The sequence below is a fragment of the Cebus imitator genome, unplaced genomic scaffold, assembly GCF_001604975.1.
Source record: "Cebus imitator isolate Cc_AM_T3 unplaced genomic scaffold, Cebus_imitator-1.0 Scaffold110, whole genome shotgun sequence".
Taxonomy (NCBI): Eukaryota; Metazoa; Chordata; class Mammalia; order Primates; family Cebidae; genus Cebus; species Cebus imitator.
Window position 1 is genome coordinate 5004961 of NW_016107425.1, and position 19977 is coordinate 5024937.

At 41.9% G+C, this 19977-nt stretch overlaps 1 pseudogene; it reads right to left on the bottom strand.

Moving 5' to 3' along the window:
• Nucleotides 1-10345: 10345 nt before the first annotated feature.
• LOC108310947 lies at nucleotides 10346-19714 on the bottom strand (annotated as a pseudogene).
• Between the last annotated feature and the right edge of the window lie 263 nt (nucleotides 19715-19977).

Here is a 19977-nt window from a genome sequence, read left to right on the forward strand (position 1 = left end):
TAACAAAGTATTCACAGTCTATTTAGGTTCATTTATTTCATTCAGTACATATTCATTGAGCACATACTATGTGTCAGGTCCACAGAAAGACAGATAATAAAGATATATACATATCAATAATAGATAAAGCTATATAACTTCTCTAATATATATTTTATTATATATATATGTATAAATACATAAAACTTCTCTAATATAGAGAAGTTGATGGAAATAACCCATGCCCTCATAAGAGTTTACAGTCTAATGGAAAAAACAGACAAAATAGTGTGAGAAGATGGCAATATGTTCAGAGTGCTATAGGAACCCACAGAAAGACTGTGTTAGGCCGTTCGTACATTGCTATAAAGGAATGTCTGAGGCTAGGTAATTTATAAAGAAAAGAGGTTTAACTGGCCCATGGTGCTGCAGGCTGTACAAGCATAGCACCAGCATCTGCTCAGCTTCTGGGGAGGCCTCAAGGAGCTTTCACTCACGGGGGAAGCTGAAGAGGAAGCAGGCATGTCACATGGCCAGAAGAACAGGAGAGAAAGAGTGAGAGGTGCCACACACTTTTTTTTTTTTTTTGAGACAAGGTCTCACTTTGTCACCCAGACTGGAGGGCAATGGCACAACCTCGGCTCACTGCAGCCTTGATTTTCTGGGCTCTCGCGATCCTCCCTTCTCAATCTCCTAAGTAGCTAGGACTACAGGCGCATGCCACCACACTTGGCTGATTTTTGTATTTTCAGTAGAGATGGGGTTTCATCACCTTATCCACACTGGTCTCAAACTCCTAGACTCAAGTGATCTGCCCAGGTTGGCTTCCCAAAGTTCTGAAATTACAAGTGTGAGTCACTACGCCCAGCCTACTTTTAAGCAACCAGATCTTGCCTGAATTCACTTATCACCAAGAAAATCGACTAAGCCATTCATGAGGGATCTGCCCCCATGATCCAAACATCTCCCACCAGGCCCCATCTCCAATATTGGGGATTATAATTCAACAGAAGATTTGGTGGGGACATATATTCAAACTATATTAGAGACTTCCAAAATGTCCTCACAAGGTTGCAAGCTGCCACAAGTGGGTTCTGCAGGTTTAAACTGCATGTCAAAGTCTTTATGAGAAGCACTCCCTAAGATGTGCAGTGTAAGAATTGTACAACCATACAAGGAGCTTGGTCAAGGAAGACTTTCTGGGGAAAGTGACCTCCAAACTGAGACCTTAGATGAGGATAACAGTGTATGCAAATAATATGTTGCTTTCTTGAAACTGCAACCTATACCTGGAGCTTAGAATGCAAAGTTGAAAATGGCAAGAGATGGATCTGAAATGGTAGGCAGAGGCCTCATCATGAGGAACTTGAATCTTCTTGGAAGAATTGTGGTTGTATTTTGAAGGCAGAAAGATAACATTGAATGGCTTTAAATATTATCATATTTGTGTGTACAAAGACTATTTGGGCTGTAGTGTAGAAAAATGCCTGGGGAATGCATTCCTGAAGATGAGAGACCATTTAGGAAGTCGTTAGAGAAATCAGGCTGAGAGATAATTGTGGCCTCAATGAAGGTAGTAGCAGTGGAGATACAACTACTGTCACTTCTATTGATAATCCCCCCTTCACTTCTTATGAATATATTCAAGAGATATTAAGGTAATAAAATCAAAATATTGTGTGATTTATTAGATATGGAAATTGAGGCTGGAGCCCAGGACTCTTATGTGGGCAATTATATCAATAGCTAAAACTTACTGAGAAGGTAATATATGCCAGGAACTAGTCTTAGTGCTTTATGGGTATTCTCCTATTTAAACTCATGACAATCCTCTGATAGAGGAAGTTTTAGTATTCGCATTTAGGAATTTGAGAACTAAGACATGAATAAATTAAGTAACTTGCTCAAAGTTACTGGCTAGAAGGCAGTGGAGCTGGGCTACAAACCTAAGCAGTCTGTCTCCAGGGCCATTACCCCATAGGGTGCCATCTACCTAGATAGGAGAGACAAGAAAGAGAGCAGAGTTTCTGAGGGATGATGATGAGTTCAGTTGATAAGGATGATGAATCTAAGGGGCCTGGGTAACATCCAAGTGGAGATGTTCATCAGGCAGTTGCACATCTGGGTCCGGAGCTCAGGAGAGAACCAGATGCAGAAATCATCAGTGTGTAAATGTAGTTGGAGCCATTTGGTGCCAAAAAGTATCCAGTAACTGTTTAGAGTAGAAAAAAAGAGGGGCTTAGAATAGAGACTTTGGGAATACAAGAATCCCAATGTATCCCAATCCCAAAGTATCCCAAGAATCCCAATAAATCCCAAGAATCCCATTGTATCCCACTGGGAATACAAGAATCTCAATGACAAGGAGACTGAGAGAGGTAGAAGAAAAACAAGGGAAGTGCAGTGATCTGCAAGTCAAAAGAAGAAGGGAAGGCCAGTGGTTGTAAATGTTCCCAATATGCTAAGGGCAATAAAGAAAGGAAAATGTTCACTAGATCTGACAATGTGAGAGTTGCTGGAAATCTCCACCATGGCAGGTTCAATGGAAGAGTTGGGTAAAGGCCCCGCTGGAGTGGGCTCACGAGCAAAAGGGAGGAGAGTGGGATATAGTGGAAGCCTATCACTTTACAGCTCCCTTACATCAGAATGTTGGCCCCAGAGCAGGGGAGCTCAAGGAGCAGGCCCACACATATACTCATTTCCCCAAATACTCATGACCCCAAATTTCTCCACGCTATTCCCCCAACCAGGAAGCATAACTTGGTTGTCACATTCTGCAATTTCTCTTCTCAGTGGTTCATGGTAACACTGTGATTAATTTTCCAAGCTTATGTCTCAAGTGTTTGAAAGTAGGGTAAAACCTCTTATCACATTCAAGGGCTTAGTTCTTGCAGCAGAAAGCACGCTTCCTTGATACTATTTTTCTACCATGGGCTTTAAAATGCCTGTTTTAAAAGTCAAAACTGAGCAATAGCTTCTTTGTTCTAGACTGTTTCCAGAGTTCCTCTGTTGGTCATGCATCTAGAAAACTATTACTGTTTGATGGTTGGTGTGGGAGGGGTAATTTATAAAGGAATACATATTGTATAATTTAAGACTTTAACCATTACAGAATTCTAGTGCTGTGTGATCTTCAGAAAATTATTTATTTGCCCAGTTCTTCAGTGTCATCATTTACAAAATAGAAGAAATAAATAGAACCTGCTTCATCAGTGTGCTTTGAGGATTAAGTGAGATAATTAATGTAAAGTTTTCAGCGCCATATGTGCCACATGGTTCTTGTTTTTGAAGGCACACAGCTACATCCCAATTCCATCTTGCAACAGGGTAGAGTATAAATGAACACTCAAAAGAATGTACTAAACGTTTTGAACAATATTGAGGTGGTTGTCACGTGGTACGCACTAACAGTTTGTAGATTCCTCTAGGAAATCAAGCCACAGGAGTGGATTAAATATCCAGGGAGAACGTAGGAGAGTCGAAGCCATCTCCAACACACACCAACATTTAAAGGACAGGTGGAAGAGGAAACTTTAAAGGAGGTGAGAGTGGTGGGGGAAACCAGGAACGTGTGATGTCGTAAAAGTCAAGGGACAAAATCACTTCAGTAAGGAATAAAAGACCACTTGAAGCAAATCCTCCAGAGATGCTTTAAGAGTCCAGATTCCATTTGGTTAAGGCACGATAACAGACAAAGAATTGGGGATGGCAAGTGTAGACAGCCTTTTTAAAGAACCTGGCTGTAAAGGACGATAGAGCTAAAGCTAGAGAGTCACTGAATAAATTTGAGGTTAGTCTGATTTTAGAGCGGAAACTGTCTCCCATTTTAACAAATCTGGGAACAAGTCAGTGGGGAGAAAAGAAAGAAGGTGTGGGACAGTAGAGATGGGTAGATGGCCAAAGATGATCAGGGGGCTGAGGAATGATACCCAGGTCCTGGTGGAAGCATTAGGCTTGAGCTCAGACAGGAAGAGGAAAACTCTTCCCTCCTAAGAGGAGGGAAGGAGAGAAGATGGTTCTAGATGTCAGCATACAGATCCAGGTGCAGGAAGTTGAGCAAGGTCCCATTTGAAGATTCCCTCTCTCTGTGAAGCGAAAGCAAAGCCATCTCTTTCAGAGAGGCAGGAACATGGATAAAGGCTAGAGAAGAGTGGAGGTGACTACTAGAGATTTGCAGAGAAGAGAACATGGTAGGACTCATTGATAAGCCTAATAAAGCAAATTGTCATCATATTCTGGGTCTGAAAACGAAAATCTGAAATTTGGGAAAGATATTCTTCTGGGCTTCAAAGTAGAGACTCTATCCCCTTGGCGATCTACACTGTATTGGAACACATGCATAAAGAAGATTATTCAATGATGTTTTGTTCAACAGGGTCTTACCTGCCTATTTAGTTAGAGCCCCAAACCCCACGTTTCTATAAAAAATGAATGTTCTCTTTACTTCTGAAGTATCTACTTTCCACTACCACTAGATGGTGTTTCGTTCAATTAATTCAAGAAAAACTTTCTTTTGATTCCTGTTTCAAAAGAACACACACTGAAAAGCAGTTGTGCTATCTGCTGCATTTTGGGTTTAATTTTTACTTTCTGACTAATTCTAATTTTCTAGACCAGCTATGGTATCAATGAAAACTTTGCTTTTCTCAAGTATTACACCCTGTTTTATCTGTCTTTAAGTACAATGGAAAGAAGAATGTGCGTTTTTACTTCCCTTTAAAAAGACCAGGGGAACGATGCAGAAGGCAGGCCTTCTATAAGAAGTATGAATCTATTCTGGCCCGAGAAATCATTGTGTATTTATAATTCCTGTACTCTTCTTTTCAACAAACATTTCATGTTTTTTAAAAATCAACTTTTTTACACTAAAGATACATACTACCTTTAGTATGTACATATCTTTTAGTCTCCTTAATTAATCGTTTCTGCAACTCCTGTGCTAGATGCACTAAATCTTCTGTAAGTTTGTTACTAAAAACTCTTTGTTAAAAACCAAAGTTACCTAATTATGGATCACGTAAAAAAGTATTCTCAGTTAATACAACAACTATTTAAATTAAATAAATACATTTTCTCTCACACAGATGCAAAATAGGCTTTTATGAATTAACTCAAAGCCTTCCTTTTCCTCTATGATGAATGGAGGTTTGCATCCTAACTCAGCTGCCCACCTGCTCTGTGGCCTTGGGCAAGTCTCTACCTCTCTGAACCTTGGCTTTCCCATCTGTAAATGAGCATGCTAATATCTACCTCCCAGGGTTGTTATGGCGAACACACCTTTAAAAAATGTTTCAAAGTGTTAATATGGGGCCAGGCACAGTGGCTCATGCATATAATCCCTGCACTTTGGGAGGCTGAGGTAGGTGGATGACTTGTGGTCAGGAGCTTGAGACCAGCCTGACCAACATGGGGAAACCCCGTGTCTACTAAAACTACAAAAATTAGCTGGGCGTGGTGATGGTCGCCTGTATTCCTAGCTACTCAGGAGGCTGAGGCAGGAGAATCACTTGAACACAGGAGGAGGAGGTTGCTGTGACCCGAGATCATGCCACTGCACTCCAGCCTGAAGGACAGAGCAAGACTCTGTCTCAAAAAAATAAAAAATAAAAAAATAAAGTGTTGATATGAGACACTTGAGAGATAGTAGGTATTAAGTACAAGGGCATCTTAGATTCACTGATATTTCTGCTTAAAAAGTGAGAAAATGTATGGGAGTTATGCAGCTTGTCTCCTCTTAGCTCTCCCTCCTCCACCCCGGGTCCAGAGTCACCTGTTTCTATCTTGTTTTGTGCTCTGAGGGGTTGACTTGTATAGACTGCACAAACAGGTTTTTGGTCCTCTGGCTTTTGGCTGAGTTTGGCCAGGGGACAGGGGATGGGAAGAGAAAAGAAGAAAGAGTTTGGGATATTGGTTTGTCCAGCCCCCTTCCTGGTGGATTATTGCAGGCTGGTTGCAGCTATCATCTGAGCTTCCCTGGATCTGCCATGCAGCTCTCCCCACACAGTTCTCTCTTCCTCTGAGTTTCAGTAACTGCTCACTTCCTCTTCCCTCACCATCTCTGGCTGCAACACTAAACTCCTAGAATCCTATGCCCTGCCCACCCCTCTGTGTATAGTTCCTTTATTAAACTCCTGTCACATTACCTAATATAAATCTGCCATCTTTTTCCTGCTGGTTCCAGTATTTAGGCAGTAAGCTAATTTGAGTGCCACCACTAGAAATATCCTTAAGGCTAATTCATTGCTTGGGGCCTCTGTGCTCCTCTAGAAATCTTGGTGAAACCTGGCCTGAACATCAATTCCAGGGTCTAGATGAGTTCAAAAGCTCCCCCTACTACTTCCACTACTACATTCTCCCTCTTTCTTCAGCTTTGGAACTCCTGACCCTAGATCTTCTTTTTTTTTTTCTTTTTTTGAGATGGAGTCTCACTCTGTTCCCCAGGCTGGAGTGCAGTGGCGTGATTTCGGCTCACTGCAACCTCTGCCTCCTGGGTTCAAGCAATTCTCCTGCCTCAGCCTCCTGAGTAACTGAGACTACAAGTGCATGCCACCAGGTCCAGCTAATTTTTGTATTTTTAGTAAAGACGGGGTTTTCCCATGTTGGTCAGGCTAGTCTCAAACGCCTGACCTCAAATGATCCACCTGCCTTGGCCTCCCAAAGTGCTGGAATTACAGTCATGAGCTACCACGCCCAGCCCCTGAGCCTAGATCTTCTTGATTCAGTTGTGGATCAGCCCCAGAAGTGAAATTCCATCCCTTCTCCTTTGCCCCAGGAATTCCAAACATGTTTCATACCTTGTGACCCTGTGACTTTGCTGAAGAGTTAGGGTGACACAGGGCAGAGACCCCATAGCATCCCACCCAGCTACAGCCATCTTTACTGTCTCCAAATGCCTGTTCTCCTTCCAAACAAGACCCCATTATCTGTCATCTCATGTCATCCAGCTCCCCAGCTCCTATTGTTTCTCTGATTGGAACACCCAGGACAGCTGAGTCTACCTTTTCCAGGCCCTTCTTCTGGAATTCCATGAAACAAAACAGTCTTATCTTGTGACCTTTGGGGAAAACAAACAGGCTCCACAGTCATAAAGTTACATAAGGCACTCTACATTCATGCTTACTCCTCAGCTAATTCCATTGATAATTATGCCCCTAAGATCCCATCAGCAGAATCTGGAGGAGTGGACCACTGGGAGCAGTTGGCAAGAAACATTCCAAAGGACTTTGAGCACCGAATGTTTACCCCCAGGGATTCCTTGATGAGACTGCAATCATAGTGGACTTGGAGCTTTTCCTTCTGTGACCTCACTGCCACTTAGCACAGTTTCAAGAGCTCTTCTGAATCAATGATTAAAAACCAACATCAACAGCACCCCTAGAAAAATGAGTAAAGAATAGAATCTGCCTATGAAAGGAGTCTCAGCCCAGGAGCTGTGGGCACTTTGCCTTGGGCCCCTTCCTCTTGGAACAGAAGGAGCACAGGTGGCAAGGTCTGAGCCTGGAGCCTCTTTGGCCAGGGTGACCATAGGTGACTGCAGCCCCAGAGCACAAGGCTCCGCCAACTCTCAGTGACATCGCATCTAGTTACTGAGTCTGAACAGTGCCTGAGGAAATGTGGGAGCTAAGATGCCACAAAGACTCTCTGCTTGACACAGTCACCTTAGCCTGCTGATGCCAGACTGTTCTCTGGCTGCAGCTGTTCTCCCCACACCAACTTTGCTGCAGTTATCCATAGCAGCAATAGCTAAGAGCAGATGAGCACATTTTAAAATACTTAATGAAGCATTCCTCAAAGTCCTGCAATGATGGGGGAAGTACCTTACAGGAAAAAAAAAAAGGCAAAAAACAGAAACAACAGACACCCGTTACTTCTACACCAGCTCAGACCTTCCCAGGGCACCTAATCTGGTGGTCCCTTCCTCACTCTCAGCCCACCTGAGTTAGGAGTAGCTCACCCTCAGCTGTCCATATGCCTTAAATCCCAGCCAACCAGTGTTGTGGGACACTTGTCACTCACTCCAGTTAAAAGCTTTCACGTGCCCTGAACTGTTCCCAGGATGACTGGGAGTGGGAATATTCATCACTTTCAAGAAAAAAGCCATTCTCCTCAAAAAGGCTCAATAGACTCAAATGGACAATCACTGATGGGATTTGGCTCTGTGTCCGCACCCAAATCTCAGGTTGAATTGTAATTCCCAGTACTGAGGGAGGGACCTGGTGGGAGGTGATTGGATCATGGAGGTGGATTTCTGCCTTGTTTTTCTCATGACAGTGAGTGAGTTCTCACATGATCTGATGATTTAAAAGTATGTGGCACTTCCTTCTTCACGCTCTGTCTTTCTCCTGCTCTACCACGGTAAGGCATGCTTGATTCTCCTTCACCTTTTGCCATGATTGTAAGTTTCCTGAGGCATCCTAGCCAGCCTTCCTATACAGCCTGTGGAACTGTAACTCAATGAAACCTTTTTTCTTCATAAATTATCCAGTCTTGGGTAGTTCTTTACAGCAGTGTGAAAACGGACTAATATGCTCACCTAATAATTGTTTTTTCTTTTAGTGTTTTTAGAACCCAAATGTGCTACCATCTCCCAGTTATTATTGATACATTTCTCAAAATCTAGGTTCTTCTGTCTAATATAAGAGTATGTTTGAAAGGCTGGGTACAGTGGCTCACACCTGTAATCCCAGCACTTTGGGAGGCTGAAGTGGGCGGATCACTTAAGGTCAGGAGTTCAAGACCAGCCTGACCAACACGGAGAAATCCCATCTCTACTAAAAATACAAAAATTAGCCAGGCATGGTGGCATGCCTGTAATCCCAGCTACTCGGGAAGCTGAGGCAGGAGAATAGCTTGAACCTGGGAGGCAGAGGGGTTGCAGTAGGCCAGGTGCGGTGGCTCACTCCTGTAATCCCAGCACTGTGGAAGGCCAAGGAGGGCGGATCATGAGGTCAGGAGTTCGAGACCAGCCTGAACAACATGGTGAAACCCCGTCGCTACTAAAATACAAAAAAATTAGCCGGGCATGGTGGTGCATGCCTACAGTCCCAGCTACTCAGGAGGCTGAGGCAGGGGAATCACTTAAACCTGGGAAGCAGAGGTTGTGGTGAGCCGAGATTGTGCCATTGCACTCCAACCTGGGCAACAATAAGGAAACGCCGTCTCAAAAAAAAAAAAAAAAAAAAAAAAAAAACAAAATCAAAAAAAAAAAAAAAAAAAAAAAAAAAAGGATGTTCGAAACATCAAAAGCTAAATTGAAATTGCATTGCGTGGCAAGTTCAGTTTGTTCAGTTTATTTATTTATTTATTTATTTTAACAATCTTTTATTACCAAACCCTGAGTAGGGCCAACTCTAACCTGACTAACAGCAAAAACAGTATCGCTAACAAGATCAAGGATGGAGGTATAGACCCAATACAGATGGTCTCTTTCAAAAAAGGATTGGGAATATACATATATCTATCTATCTTCATGAGTACTTTTTTGAAAAGTAAAACTTTCCAGTGTTGCAGAAAAAAAATACCCCCAAGTGATTTCAGTTGGTAAAAAACAAACAAACAAACAAAAAAACCAGCACTTGACAGTCTGTGGTACCTTAAAAACCCCAACTGGAGATAGCCCTAGGAGAAAATCACCCCTACCCCATAAAGACAAAATGAAATTCCACTGCTCATTCCACCAACACCCAAGGGATAACAAGACCCAGCTTACCTCTGTCGGCCCCTGTTTGATAGGGCTCCCAGCAATCTTAGCAATCTTCACCTCTACTACAATCAGGAAATTGAGCCCTAATTTCCCGGCCAGATTCTGGAAGCTTGCAAAACATCCTTATGCTTCGAGGGGCCTGAGGACTCCTTCAAAGATCAAGGGGACAGTGGAACCAGCAGAGACTAGCATGCCTGCCCTGCAGGGCTGAGACAAGGGGAACTTTCTAAGCAAAAAACATCCCAACACTTGTCACTGAAAGTCTAACCAGGCAAGACTACGGAGCAGGAGGCACAAACTAGGGCTGTGACTAGAAGGTGCACATCTCCCCACTTTCGTCATAAAGGCAAAGGAAATAAAGGCAACTGAGTATCTGACATCATCTGTCTTCTGAGAAGTTTGCGTATTTTAGGCCAAAGCCATGTTGCAGAGAAAGACATTTGGTCAAAGGGTAGCCTTTGCTGTTTGTGGCTGAATACAGCTGCCATTCCAGGGCAGCCTGGTTCGTGGCTGCTTTTTGGAAGCTTTTCTCCTTATACAGAGTACTTAAGAATTAATAGGAAAAATTTCAATGGAACTTCATAACTGACGAATACGTTAACAGCAGCTTCCGGAAAAAAAAAAAAAAAAAACAGTGGAGACAGGCCACCCCTCAGCTGATGATCATAGCTCCTTCCAGCCGATGGGCTTCTTGCCTGACTTCCACAACAGCTCGTTGGTCTTAGAAAAGTGTCTACATCCAAAGAACCCTCTATACACTGACAACGGGAGGGATGGGCAGTCTGTAGTACGTGGTGCCGCTTCCTACCGGTGGCACTGTCCTTCTGAACATAAGAGCCCCAGAGCAAGAAAACAAGGCCATCCGAGTTCTGATTTTGCCAGGACACACTGCATGGGTGAACTGCTCCCAGCCTCTCTCCTTATGAGAGCTGGCTTGATGCGTCCGAACCGTGACGACAGCGTTGAGTAGCAGAACACCTTGCTTGGCCCTCGCAGATAAATCTCCATGGCCGGAATGGACAAAACCCTCTATGTCTGTAGACAGCTCTTTATAAATGTTCTCCAAATTGGGCGGAGGCGGAGCAGGACTTTGAACACTAAAGCAGAGCCCGTGAGCTTGATTAGGTCCATGATATAGATCCTGTCCCAGGACGACAACATTCTCGTCTCTTATGTCACACATCGGGGTCCAGGTGAAGACTTGGCGTTGGGGTGAATAAACAGTGCAATGCTTTCTTTCTTCTGCAACAAATCCCATTAGCTTGCTAAAATACGGTTTCCTGAACTCCCCTCTGAGGCGCCCCTTGGAGCTCCCCTCAAAGCCCACGGGCACGTTGCGGGCCGCGAGTCTGAGGAGGCCGCGGCCATGTTTTCCTGGATCCGGTCCAACTGCTCCGCGCTCAGCGGCGAGGAGGGCGGCGTCCCGGGCTCGTCCTGCTCGGTCCAGGCCTTCTTGGCGGGGCTGGTCGCTGCATCTCCGCTCTCTTCAGTCGCGGCCGCCATGCCAGTCACCTGGTCAGCCGGCTCAGGGCTGGGGGTGCGTCGCTTCCTGGCGGGGCTAGGGGAGAAGTAGAGCGCCTTCTGGCTGATCGTCGGGGAGCCGAGGAGGCAGCCAACGCGCTTCGCCGGGGAACGCGCGAGCCTGGTCCTGGCTGTGGCGGTCAGCCCAGTTTAATTCTTTATCAGTTTCTTTTCAAGAACTGGAAAATCTTGGGATCCAGTTTATCCATATTTCACTTTTATAAGGTATTTTGATGATATTCAGAATGGCAAAGATTTATACTTCTGATATAAAGGTATGTTGAGCTTTTTTTCATGTTTATTGGCCACGTAAATGTCTTCTGTTGAGAAGTGTCTGTTTATATCCTTTGACCACTTTTTGACGTTTTTTTTTCTTTTTTCTTGCAAATATGTTTCAGTTCCTTGTAAATTCTGGATATTAGACCTTTGTCAGATCCGTAGACTGCAAAAGTTTTCTCCCATTCTATAGGTTACCTGTTCAGACTGATAATATTTTCTTTTGCTGTGCAGAAGCTCTTCAATTTAATTAGATCCCATTTGTCAATTTTGGCTTTTGTTGCAATTGCTTTTGGCATTTTCATCATAAAGTCTTTGCCCATGCCTATGTTCTGAATGGTATTGCCTAGGTTTTCTTCTAGGGTTTTTATGATTTTGGGTTTTACATTTAAGTCTTTAATCCATCTTGAATTAATTTTTATATAAGGTGTAAGGAAGGGGTCCAGCTTCAGTTTTCTGCATATGGTTAGCCAGTTTTCCCAGCACCATTTACTGAATAGAAGATCTTTTCTCCATTGCTTGTTTTTGTCAGATTTGTCAAAGATCAGGTGGTTGTAGATGTGTGGTGTTATTTCTGAGGTTTCTGTTCTGCTCCGTTGGTCTGTATGTCTGTTTCGGTACCAGTACCATGCTGTTTGGGTTACTGTAGCCTTGTAGTATAGTTTGAAGTCAGGTAGTGTGATGCCTCCAGCTTTGTTCTTTTAGCTTATGATTATCTTGGCTATCTGAGTTCTTTGATTCCATATAAAATTTAAAATAGTATTTTCTAATTCTGTGAATAATGTCAATGGTAGTTTGATGGGAAAAGAATTGAATTCATAAATTACTTAGGGCAGTATGGCTATTGTCATGATATTAATTCTTCCTATCCATGAGCATGAAATGTAATCCCATTTGTCTTTCTTTTTTTTTTTTTTTTACTCTGTCACCCAGGCTGGAGTGCAGTGGTGTGATATTGGCTCACTGCAACCTTCACCTCCTGGGTTCAAGTGATTCTCCCACCTCAGCCTCCTGCATAGCTAGGACTACAGGTGAACATCACCACAGCCGGCTAATTTTTGTATTTTTAGTAGAGATGAGATTTTGCCACGTTGGCCAGGCTGGTCTCAAGGAATCCACCCATCTCAGCCTCCCAAAGTGCTGGGATTACAGGCATGATCCACTGCACCCAACTTGTGTATTTTTGCTTCTGTTGCCTGTGCTTTCGCAGTCTTATCGAAAAAATTCTTGCCCAATCCAATGCTGTGAATTGAAGCATTTTCCCTATGTTTTCTTCTAGTGGTTTCATAATTTCAGGTTTTATATTTGTTTGTAATCCATTTTAAGTTGATTTTTTTTAATATGGTGAGAGGTAGATGTCTAGTCTCATTTTTCTGTATATGGATATCCAGGTTCCCCAGCACTATTTATTGAAGACACTGCCTTTGCCAAATATATGTTCTCAGCACTTTGTTGAAAACCAGTTGGTCGTAGGTGGATGAATTTATCTCCGGACTCTCTGTTTTGTTCTGTTGGTCTATATATTTATATCTGGTTTTTCTGTTCTGTTCTATTGATACAGTCTTTATGCTAGACCCATACTGTTTTGATTTCTATAGTTTTGTGGAATATTTTGAAGTCAGGTTCTGTGATACCTTTTGCTTTGTTATTTCTGCTCTGAGCCTTATTGTTTCCTTCTTTCTACCAATTTTAAATTTAGTTTATTCTTCCTTTTCTAATTCCTGGAGCTGCGTCATGAGGTTATTAGACATCTTTCTTCTTTTTTGATGTAGCTGTTTATTGCTATAAACTTCCCTCTTAGAAGTGCTGTTGCTGGCCAACCATGGTAGCTCATGCCTGTAATCCCAGCACTTTGGAAGGCTGAGGCAGATGGATCACGAGAGCCCAGGAGTTCAAGACCAGCCTGGCCAACATGGTGAAATCCTGCCTCTACTAAAAATACAAAAATTAGCCAGATGTGGTGGCAGGCACCTGTAATCCCAGCTGCTCAGGAGGCTGATGCAGAAGAATTGGTTGAACTCTGGAGGGAGAGGTTGCAGTGAGCCGAGATTGTGCCACTGCCTTCCAGCCTGAGTGACAGAATGAGACTCTGTCTAAAAAAAAAGTGTTATTGCTGTGTCCCATAGATTTTTGTATGATGTGTTTTCATTTTCATTTGTGTCAAGGAAATTTTTTAACTTCTCTTTGAATTTCCTCACTGACCCACTGGTTATTTAGGAGCATGTTGTTTAATTTTCATGTGTCTGTAAAGTTTCCAAAATTTTTCTTATTGATTTCTACCTTTATACCATTGTGGTCAGAAAAGATACTTAATATGATCTCTATCTTCCTAAAGTTGCGAAGACTTGTTTTGAGACCTAACATGTGAGCTATGTTGGAGAATGCTCTATATGCAGTTGAGGAGAATGTGTGTTTTGAAGCAGTTGGATGAAATGTTCTGTAAATGTGTGCTATGTCCATTGAGTCCATGGTGCAGTTTAAGCTGGTAATTTTTGTTGACATTTTTGTCTAGGAAAAGTGGGGTATTGAAGTTCTCTACTATTGTATTGCAATCCATCTCACCCTTCAGGTCTAATAATAATTGCTTTATATATCTAGGTGCTCCAGTGTTGGATATATATATTTATAATTGTTATATCCTCTTGTTGAATTAATCCCTTTATCATTATATAATAACTTCTTTGTGTCTTAAAAAGTTTTTGACTTAAAGTCAGTTTTATTGGATATAAATGTGGCTACTCCTACTTGTTTTGGTTTCCATTTGCATGGAATATCTTTTTCCATCCCTTCACTTTTAGTCTACGTTTGCCTTTAACAGTGAGGTGAATTTCTTGTAGGCAGTATATAATTGGGTCTTGTCTTTTAATTTATTCAGGCACTCTACATCTTTTAATTGATGGACTTAATCAATTTTCACTCAAGGCCATTATTAATAGATAAAGACTAACTCCTGTTATTTAGTTAATTGTTTTCTGCTTTTTTAAAAAATTAAACTCTTGTTTTTTTCTCCCTCTCATTGTTTACCTGCATGATTTGGTGTTTTCTGTGGTGCTAAGATTTGTTTCCCTTTTCTTTCTCATTTTTGTATCTGCTGAAATTTCTTTTTTTGTGGTTACCATGGAGCTAACATATAGAGTTTTGTAATTATAGCAGACTATTTTTAGCTGACAGCAACTTAACTTTGTTTGTTTTTTTCCTATGCAGATTTAGTAGCAACAACTTAACATAAAAATACTGCAAGTTTTTTCCCTTTCTTCAAAAATGTATATATTTGTTGCCTTTATTTACTTCTTTATCTATTGTGTGTTTCTTAGCCACTAATTGTAGCTGTTGTTGGTTTTGATCATTTTGACTTTAAATCTTCATATGAAAGGATTGAGAGATTTACATAGCACCATTATGTCACTGGTGTATTCTGAGTTTGATTTATGAATTTACTTCTATTGGTGAGTTTTATACTTTCATGTGCTTTCATGATAGTAATTATCATCCTTTCATTTCCAGTTATAACTCTCCCTTAAGCATTTCTTGTAAGGCCAGACTAGTGGTGATAAGTTCCCTAGGCTTTTGTTTATCTGAGAAGGTCTTAGTTTGTCCTTCTTAAGAATAGCTTTGCTAGATATAATATTCTTGGGTGACAGTATTTTTTTTTCAGCACTTTAAATATATCATTTTATTCTCTCTTGCCTGCAACATTTAACACTTTTTTCCTACAGCTTTTAGAATTCTCCCCTTGTCTTTGACTTTTGACTGTTTGATTACAATTTGGTTTGGAAAGGATCATTTGGGTTCATCTAATTGGGGCTCTTTGCACTTCCTGAATCTGGATGTCCATATGTCTCCAAATACTTGGGAAATTTTCTGCTATTATTTTGTTAAGTAGGTTTTCTGTTCCTTTATTTTTCCTCCCTCTGGAACTTCTTTAATGCAAAAAACAAAAACAAACAAACAAACAAAAAAAAATGTGTTCACTTAATGGTATCTCATAAGTCCCATAGAGTTTCTTTATTTTTTAGTTTGATATTTCTATTTTTTTCTTCTGGCTGGGTTATTTCAAAAGACCTGTCTTTAAGTTCAGAAATTTTTTCCTCTGCTCAATCTAGTCTGTTGAAGTTCCATCTTTATTCTTTATTTAATTTATTGAATTAGTCAGCTCCAAGATTTGTTTGGTTCATTTTAATAATATCTGTCGGTTGAATTTATCATTCAGATCATGATTTTTTTTCCCTGATTCTGCTGAATTGTTTGTATTCTCTTGTATCTTGCTGAGTTTTCTTAAAATCACTATTTAGAATTCTTTTTGGCGTTTTGTAAATGTTCTTTCCTTTGAAGTCTGTTACTGGAGACTTATTGTGTTCCTTTCAGAGCGTCATGTTTCCTTGCTTTTTTATATTTCTTGTGTTTCTAGGTTGATATTTTTTCCTCTAGTGGAACAGTCACTTTTTCCAATTTTCTGGAGTAGCTTTTGTGGGGAGATTTTTTTTTCTGTAGATAGGTCCTAGGTTATAATTTAGGTATGGTACATTGGCTTTGGTTCTGGGATAACTCAGTAGTGTGGTCTCTATTAAGTTTTTTTAGCTGTAATCTTCATCAAGAATGTCTGTGATTGCTTCATTGGCCTAGGCCATGGAAGTTTGTGATGATTTTGGTGTAATTTTGCTAGGAGCAAAAGTACTGGGCTCATTGTTGCTGGTCAAGTGAGGATGCAGAGGGATGACAGGCTGTCTGGTGGGCTCTCTGGGGAGGATGTGGTCACCACCAAGCTGGCTGTCTGACTGGGTTCAGGCCTGCTTAGATGCAGACAACTAGGTAATGTGTGGCTGGCTGGCTGATGAGGCAAGGCCTCTGCTAGACTGGCTGTTGAGCTAGGTGCAAGTACACACAAGTGTGACAAGGCTGGGCAGCTTTGCAGTGGTCTGTCCAGAGGTGCAGTTCTGCTGTAGGATTGGCTGTTGGTCAGGGCACAGGTACAGCAGGGCCAGGGATCTCTGCAGCGGTTTGTTCAAGGGAGTGGGGCTGCCACAGGACCAGCTGTCTGACCAGGTGTGAATGCACACAAACGTGGCAGGCTAGCTGGCTGTGTGATACAGGTGCACACAGGCAAGGCACCTGGCAGGCTGTTCAGCAGCTACCCCACTGTGCAGGTCTGCGTGTCCCCTGGGGCTGTTGGGAGTGCTACACAAGTTTGGATGTTGGGGTCTTGGTCATCTTGTCTGGCCTAGGCTCCAAGAAGCTGGAGTTATGGTGCTGCATGCACCTGTGTGAATGTGGTGGAATGAAGGCAGGGCTACAGGGATGGAGTAAGCCAGTGGCTACTGATCCCGAGGTCAGGATGCATTCTAGTAGTGGATCTTGTTTCAAGATGGTGTTGGCTGGGCATAGTGGCTCATGCCTGTAATCCTAGCACTTAGGGAGGCCGAGGTGGGCAGATCACCTGAGGCTGGGAGTTTGAGACCAGTCTGGTCAACATGGCGAAACCCCATCTATACTAAAAATACAAAAATTAGCCAGGCATGGTGGTGAGTGCCTGTAATCCCAGATACTCAGGAGGCTGAGGCAGGAGAATCACTTGAACCTGGGAGGCAGAATTTGCAGTGAGCTGAGATTGCACCATTGTGTTCCAGCCTGGGCGATAAAGTAAGACTTTGTCTCAAAACAAAAACAAAAACAAACAAACAAAAAAACCAGATGGTGCTGAGGTGTAGCAGCTTAAGTCATGGGGTTGGGGGATGCTTAAGATGAGCCTCTACTCTGAAGCATTCCAGCTGATGAACTCTCAGCTACTGTCTAAACTGGATTCAGAACCTGTGAAGACTGACGGACTCTCCTGTAGCAAGGATTGCTGGAGATCTCCAGCTTACCTTTTCCCTATAAGAAATCCCCCTGATTCTGAGCTGATCTTGGCAACGCAGATAGTGCAGCACAGGCAGAATGTCTCACTCCCTTCTCTATAGGGCTGTCTTGAGCTTCCATGCTCCACAGGGATTCTGCTGCTCCTCTGATGCTCTCCAAGGTACTTCCTCAGTTACTCTAGTCAAAATATAGTTGTTCATTCATTGTTTAGATCCCTTTTTGAGAAGAGGATAAGTGCCAGATAACTCTAGTCAGCCATCTGGCCGATGTCACTGCCAATAAGCCTATTTAAATCTAAGTTTCTCCATACATCTAACGTATGATGGCTTTGTGGTTTCAGAGACCCAGGCTACTTTAATCTTTTATCCCAGCACCCATATGGTGTTAACCTCATTGGTGTGATCACCATGGCTCACCACCACATTAACATTCCAGCAAGATGAAAGGGAGAAGGGTCAGGAGAGGGAACGCTCTTTCATTAAGAGCATGGCTTAAGAATTTCATATGTGATTTATGCACATTCAGCGAGCCAGAGTTTAGTCCCCTGCCTGTATCAGTGATGGGGATGCTCAGAAATGCTAGGAAATATAGTTGTACCAGCTATTAAGCTATTGTCTTCCAGATCCATTTCCACCTTTCTGCACTCTGTTTTTTGATGCTGAGATTGGGGCTCTGCAAACTACAGTTGACCCTTGAACAATGCAGGCCTTAGGAGTGCCTCAGTAAAAAAAATCTCAGTATAACTTTTAACTCCACCAAAACCTTACTAATAGCCTCCTGTTCATGAGAAGACTTACTGATAACATAAACAGTTGATTATTCCATATTTTTAATGTCCTATATATTATGTACTATATTCTTATAATAAAGTAAGCTAGAGAAAAGAAAATGTTATTAAGTAAACCATAAGGAAGAGAATATATTTACATTCATTAAGTGGAAGTGGATCATAGTAAAGTTCTTTATCCTCATTGTCTTCATATTGAGTAGGCTGAGGAAGAGGAAGAGGAGGGTGGGTCTTTCTGTGTCAGGGGTAGCAGAGGCAGAAGAAAGTCTGCATATAAATGGACTTGTGCAGTTCAAACTCATGTTGTTCGAGGATCAGCTATATCTTCTCTTTTATCAGCTGACTTCATGGTGAGTTCCACCAACAGAAGGTATAAGAGGGAAACTGGAAGGTAAGAGAAGTGGAGAAGGGAATTGCTTCTTCCATATTTGCTGGCTATACATATCATGTTGCCCAACAATGGTTCTGCACCCCAGTAGTATCAGTTGGTTTGCTTCCAGCCTCTGACTTTTTTTTTTTTTTTTTTTTGAGACAGGGTCTCACTTTGTCACCCAGGCTGTAATGCAGTGGCACAGTCATGGCTCACTGTAGCCTTGGCATCCTGGGCTCAAGTGATCCTCACACTTCTGCCTCCCAAGTAGCTGGGACCACAGGCATGTGTCACCATGCCTAGTTAATTTTATGTGTTTTTGTTGCCCAGGCTGGTTTCAAACTCCTAGACTCAAGCAATCCACCCACCTTGGCCTCCCAAGTGCTGGGATTACAAACATGAGCCACCTTGTCCAGCCCTCCAACTTCTTTTGGCAGTCCCAGGACCAGCCTCATTGTCCTCTCCTCAGAGGTCTGAGTCCCTGCTCTGTGGGACCCTTCTTCTCAGCTCTGAGTTCTGTAACTTCAATCTTTTCTCTTTGTCCCCCAGCCGTGGAGTTGTAGTTGCTTCCTGCAGTTATTACTTGCTTTTCTTCAGTGTTCTCTTATTTTTGAGTCTTCAACATGTTTGTTTTCTGTTTTCTTGTATGGATACTACCTGAATGTTACATTAGTCTATGGCTGAGTGGTTAGAGATCACTAAAAATTCTATTGCTAGTTAGGAAGAGAATGGATATGGGAGAAAAATACCAGAATAAGAATTTTAGTACGATTTCATCTTCCTCCTATACCCACCACAATTTTCAGGGTTTGTTGAAACCATATTGAGCTTTTCTTCCAGATTACTAATTTTTATACTTTATGCCCATCACATTTCAAGACCTTTTAAAATTATAGTTCCACTTAAACTCACAAATATAGTATCAATAATTATTCAAACTTAACTATATCTTTTACTGGCTTTATTTTTCATAACTCTTCCTGGTATAGCAGATCTTCCTGTTTCATGAGTTATTAATTCTGATTGTTTTCCCTCCCTAATAATTATTTTTTAGAACAAATGTGTATGTGGCACTCATTATTGATTTCTGGGTGTTCAAAATGTGTCTTGTAGCGAATGGGCAAATGGGTCACTGGTGCTGTACAATATAGACATACAATTATTTTATTGAGAAAAACCTACAAACAGAGAAATAAGGCAGGACACCAGTGCCCTGAGCTCTCATTATTCCACAAAGGGTTGATCTTGGGGTGGCATAGCTGGACTGCATGCACACAGACTAATTCCAGGAGGAGAGGCCCCAAATTGCTTTACATATTTACAGGAGTATAAATATGTATATTTATATACATATTTATATATATAAATATGTATACATAAAAGGAGTAGGGAACAATTAGTGGATATAATAGTGGACTTTCTGGTTGAGGAAGATGATGAGATAGGAGCCTTCAGAGCTCAGCACCTGATGTCAACTTGTTTCTCTAC